We start from the raw sequence: 6,000 nt of genomic DNA on the forward strand, positions 1-6,000 counted from the left end.
TTGACCATAATTTTGAAATATATACATAGAAGACCCTTTACAATGTATTAGGTGTTCCCATTATTTTTTGCAATTGCAATGAGAGAGGGAGGAAAACCAATTTAGCTTATGGGGCCACTTCTTTCTCTTCAGGACTAATGAGTTCAATATTAAAAGGCTTTAGTGTTTAATTGATTGTCATTTATGTAATCATAATGATATATGTTCTGTGATTTCCTGCTTAATCTACATTGGACACTTTCTGAGTATCAGCATCTGTACAGACCACTACACTGACTCTATTATTTAATAGTTACAAGTCCTTGTGTTCATGCTTCATCAGTTAGTTATTCTCTTTTAAAAATAATTATATGTTGCATTCTTTGTCTACAGAAAATTTATGGAGATTAAAAACCAGTAAGTATTTTCACAAATTTGACTTTAAATAATTTTCATCGCAAAACAGACACCAGAAGTAAGAATTATTTATTTCTCTAATTTATTAAGTCTTTCTAACATCCAATATGAGGACATGAATGCTGCTCATGGAGGGATATTCTTCCCATCAAGAACAATCAATACTATTTTCTTCTATCCCATCAAATGTTACAAAAAGTGCACATTTTACTGTGTTTCATATGCAGAACTTGACTATCCATTATTTTTGTTTAGTGTGTTTTTACTTTTTCATCACTTTGTTTTTTCTGTATTTTCTAATCTAATATTTTTTTGTGTGTGGTGAGAAAAATAGATCACTAGAATCTTCTAACTTTTCCTACATTCAATCACTGACTACTCACTAGCTAATATTTCTATTAAACCATCATTTTAAAGGTAGGACTGAGGTATGCTAACAAAACAATTTTCAAGATCTACTGCAGAATCAGCATAACTTTCTTGAGCTCTGTAGTTAGAGCCACTGTTTCTGTCCACAAACACTGCTCCCTTTGTTTTATTTTTCTTCTATATTGAGTAACTCTCTTTGAAATGAGGCACAGAAAACAGCTTTTTAGAATTTTATCATATATGAAAATATTTTTATTCATCATTAAAGGACAATCTGCTTCAGTTTAGAGTACCAGGTTGAATACTAGTTTTCCTTTAAATCGTGAGGTTATTCTATATCATCTATAATCCATCATTAGTGATAAATACTTGGGTTCTATTTTTGCTTTCTTGAAGCTAACCATATTTTTTCTTTTCAGGAAATTCTCTTTGTTTTAAGCATAACTACTTGAGAAGTTCTGGAGATATATTTAGCATATTTAAATTTTATTTTCTTGATTATAGCATTGAATCAAAATGGAATATTTCCAGACCTGATCTTCTTTCCAGTATATACATGTAGGAAACTGGGTAAAATATGGAAAATAATATGTCTGTTTTTCAGACACCAAAAACAGGCATAGCAGGTGAGTGAAACCATAAGCAATAAGTACAGACTGGTGAAGTAAACTATAACTTTATTTTTAAAATTATTCTTAATAAGTGCAGTTTGATAAAATGCTGTTAAAACTTATGGGTAAAGGGGAAGTAAGAATAACCAAAGTATACCACTGTAAGAAAAACATGAAATCTGGCACCTGAGAGCAGAGTGTGGGGGAAACTTCATTATGACTGGAAAGAATCCCTCACTTTCCCTTCGCCCTCTCACCCACTTAACCTCACCAGAAATCACCAAGACACTTAGAATAAAAGGTTTTAAGTTCAATAGTCACACTCTCTTCAAATACAAAAAGAAGTTAAAATTCAACTGAACACAGAATCTTGTGTGCAAAGTTACAGGGATCTGAAACATATAAAAGATAATTCTGTGGGTTTTATTCATTGTGGTTTTTGTGTGTGTGTGTGTGTGTGTGTGTGTTTTGTTTTGTTCCAAGGGTGTGGCTATTCCTTGGTCACCTGAAATCAGCAAAGAAACTATTATTTTGATGAAGTATCAGTGGCTGACCCACATTAAATACAGACAAATGTTAAAAATATTTTTTAAAGCCTGAAAAAATATATTGCTGCTTTCTCCCTCCACATTTTTCTTTTTAAAGTTTTTTTTTTTTTTTTTTTTTTTTTTTTTTTTAGTTTTGAAAAATAGTAAAAAATTCTGGAAGACTTTACAACCAACTGCATGAGGGTCTGGGAAGCTGAGAGGCTGCAGCAGGGCTGGGAGGAGCAGACAGGAAGGGGTCTTTCCCTTAGTTACTGGAGGCCAAGTATAACTAAAAAGAGACAAAAATCAATAAGTGTTTGTAAACCAGGAAATGATACAGATTATCAAGTTATTATCAGTCATAAAAAATTTATATAATCAAGAAAATAGAGAAATCATGAACAGGATTAGAAAAAAATAGGTGTAAATTTTATTTTTAGAAATTTATTGGTGATAACATAAAAATAAAGATGAATTTTATATTTTGATTTTAAATGGAAGGCAGAGAGATATGCAAGTCATATAGTACTTCAAAAACCTTACTTAAGTTACAAAAATATAATCAATTGATAGCTTCTACTTATTTTACTTTCTATCTTCCTTGGCATTTCCACTTGTAGAGTGTGACCAATAACTAAGCAAATAACTAACCAAGAAGACAGTCACTGATGTTATACTCTTTTTCAGAGCAAAGAAGTGATACAACACCTATTCATTTTTTTCTTTGGAAAAAGGTCCCTTTTTTGAATCAGATAGAAGAGGAAATTTGTCAGCCTTTATCAAAATGTTACTAGAAATGAATACGGGTTAGCTTGATTTAGAAGTAAACTGAAATAAAATAACACTATTGCACAGTGTCTTTCAGGGTTAGCCTTGAAAAAAAAAAAAAAAAACTTTTTCCAAAGAGCAGAATACTTGGCAGCACACTTCATCCTTCAAGATTGTTTTGCTTTTTAAGGGTCTTCTGTGAATTTTTGGATGCTTTTCTCAACTTATTAGTTTTTATATGGATTTCATAGAATGTATGAATCATTTTAAACTGTGTGGACTTTTTTTAAATTAATTTTTTTCATTCCATGATTGCAAGATATCTTTCATTTATGTGTTTCTTCAATTTTATTCATCAATAATTTTTAAGTTTCAGCATTCAGATATTTCAATTGTTTAGTTAAGTTTTATCCCTTTGTAGTTTTTTGTAACTATTAAAATGAGGTTGTTTTCTTTATTTTTTTTTTATTTATTTTTCTTTTTTTATTGGTTGTTCACAACATTACAAAGCTCTTGACATATCATATTTCATACATTAGATTGAAGTGAGTTATGAACTCCCAATTTTACCCCAAATGCAGATTGCAGAATCACGTCAGTTACACATCCACAATTTTACATAATGCCCTATTAGTAATTGTTGTATTCTGCTACCTTTCCTATCCCCTACTATCCCCCCTCCCCTTCCCTCACATCTTCTCTCTCTACCCCATCTACTGTAATTCATTTCTCTCCTTGTTTATTTTCCCACTCCCCTCACGACCTATTATATGTAATTTTGTATAGCAATGAGGGTCTCCCTTCATTTCCATGCAATTTCCCTTTTCTCTCCCTTTCCCTCCCATCGGTTGTTTTCTTTAATTCAAATATTTTATGAAATTTATTTTACAACATTATTACTGTGGTTAACATTAATATATCACATACTCAAATATCACAAAGAGAGCAAATTCTACATACTCTTATTACAAAAGAAATGATCAGGAAATGAGATTAAGAGTATTTTGATTAGCTGAATCTAGCAATTCTAACAATGATTCCATTTTTAGATAAATCACATTATAAACTACAATTATATAAAATTTTTATTTAGAATTATAATGTGTTTTATAAAGAAAAACCATTAGTCAACTAGACACCCAGACAATGAGACTTAATACATTTTGGCCTTCTGTCATGTTTCTAGCAAGTTGTTTTCACTTACAGTCTGTGTAAGTTTGCTAGGGCTATCATAACACAATACCACTGACTACGTGAATTAAATGAGAGAAATTCATTGTTACACAGTTCCAGAGGCTGGAAGTTCAAGATCTAGTATTAGAAAATTTTATTTCATCCGAGGTCTCTCTCTTTGAGTTTAAAACAGTTGCCTGATCATTGTTCCTCACATGGATTTTTCTCTCTATGTTCATATATCTGAATCCTAATCACATCTTATAGTGACACTTGCCATATTGAATTAGGGCTTACACAGAAGACCTTCAAAGGCCCTTCTTCCAAACAAAGTAGCATTCTAGGTACTGTAAGTTAGGATATTAAATTACAATTCTGAGGAGACACAGGCTATCTTCAACAGTAACTCTAATTATGGTTCAGACAAGTTCTGTTTTCCACTGTCTACATGTGGTTCCATGTTGTCCTTGTCTACTTCCTCTGTTTTGCTCTATAATGTTCACTCTTTTATATTAAATTAAAATTGTCAGGGGTCTTGACCTTTCTTTATGTGAAATGTAGTGATACTGATGTGGCTTTTATATTTTCTTGATTGCACAGGGACATTTTGCCTACCTTTCCTGAAGTTGCTAATTCCCCACATTAACATGAGTGTTTTCTCTAGCCTGAAGTAATAAGAGTAATTTCAAGTTATTTCCCACTGTGGGTCCATCCAAGTCTAAACTGAAAACTGGATCCTGACTATCCATCTAATTGGGTCAAAGCCATCCTTCACCAGCCTCAGCTTAGCACAACTACTGAGTGATACATAAAGGTCCCATACATTGTGAATTGTGTAAGGCCACAGAGGCAGGAGAGGAATAGAGTATAATGTGAAAACTTTACCTGGAAAATAAATGACTACTTATAATTTTTATATCTAGATAATTAAATAATACTTCTTTTAAAATATTTTTTTCCTATTAATAAATTCACCATGGTCTTATGTGTTAGTAGGGAATAAAGACGTTTAAAAGTCACTGTTGAAACAAATTTAATTATCAAGGGATTATCAATCCACAAAATTAATCATAAAAATCACTAGTGTTTAACATCCAAAAGTATTGGCACAATTTTGTGACTGGTAATTGTATGTTGTTGAAGAAGAACATTGAAATAAACTATTAATGCATTTTTATTATATATGACTTTTATTATCATTCATTGTTGTTAATTATGTTATAATTTACCTGTTGAACGAATAGTTGACAATTTTATGTTTGTATTAAATATTTTCAGTGACATAGGAAACTATATGCTTTTCTATTACAAATTTAATAATACAGCATTGTAATTCTTGAATATTATAATAATTTATTATGCTTAGTTACTTTTAACTTATTTGATTAAGTGCTACATAGAAGTTAATGCTTCAGTTTATTCTTGCAGATTTTGAGTCTCTCTGCAACAAAATGAATCCACTGTTGTTGAACCTCTTTAGATATAATACCAATTTAGTTACTATATTAGTTAATATTGTCAGTTTTCCATTGTTCCTAGATACCTAGTAAAATACTTTTTCTCAATGTTGTATTGTCTTTAGTGTGTCTTTAAAAATTATGACTTTCACTGATGCACACTGAGAAAAGGAAAAAGCCCTCCACAGTCTGGATTGTCATCATCCAATTAGTTGAAGGCCCAAATTGAACACAAGTCTCAACTATACCAGTGAAGAGAGAATTCTACCCATTATTTAACAGGCATTTTGGTAATATACAGTCAAGATGAACAGATACTTGACCATCAGTTGGGAATCCAGCATTATTTGTATGTTGCTGTGTCATATTTAAACATCAAGTGCAAAAAGTGAATTTAGAGTGAATAAAAATATGTGAGTACTTGTTGTTCTTTCTAAGTTTTAAAAGTTTGAGAACTAAAAATTACTGAGAAATAATAAACACAAAAGTTCTATATTTTACACTTGAAAGCTACCTATTATATAATTCTTCATAATTCTTTTCCAAAGGAGACTTGTATTCTCTGAGATAAAAAGTGCCTTACTTGTAGTCATAAGCTGTACATAAAAAGTAAATGCAAGCATTGACAGAAAGTCATAATTATTCATATTAGTTATAGGTTTTCAAAGTCACATTGATTTATAGCCATCAGCAGTGCTG

This window comes from Urocitellus parryii, chromosome 14 (assembly GCF_045843805.1).
Source record: "Urocitellus parryii isolate mUroPar1 chromosome 14, mUroPar1.hap1, whole genome shotgun sequence".
Lineage (NCBI taxonomy): Eukaryota > Metazoa > Chordata > Mammalia > Rodentia > Sciuridae > Urocitellus > Urocitellus parryii.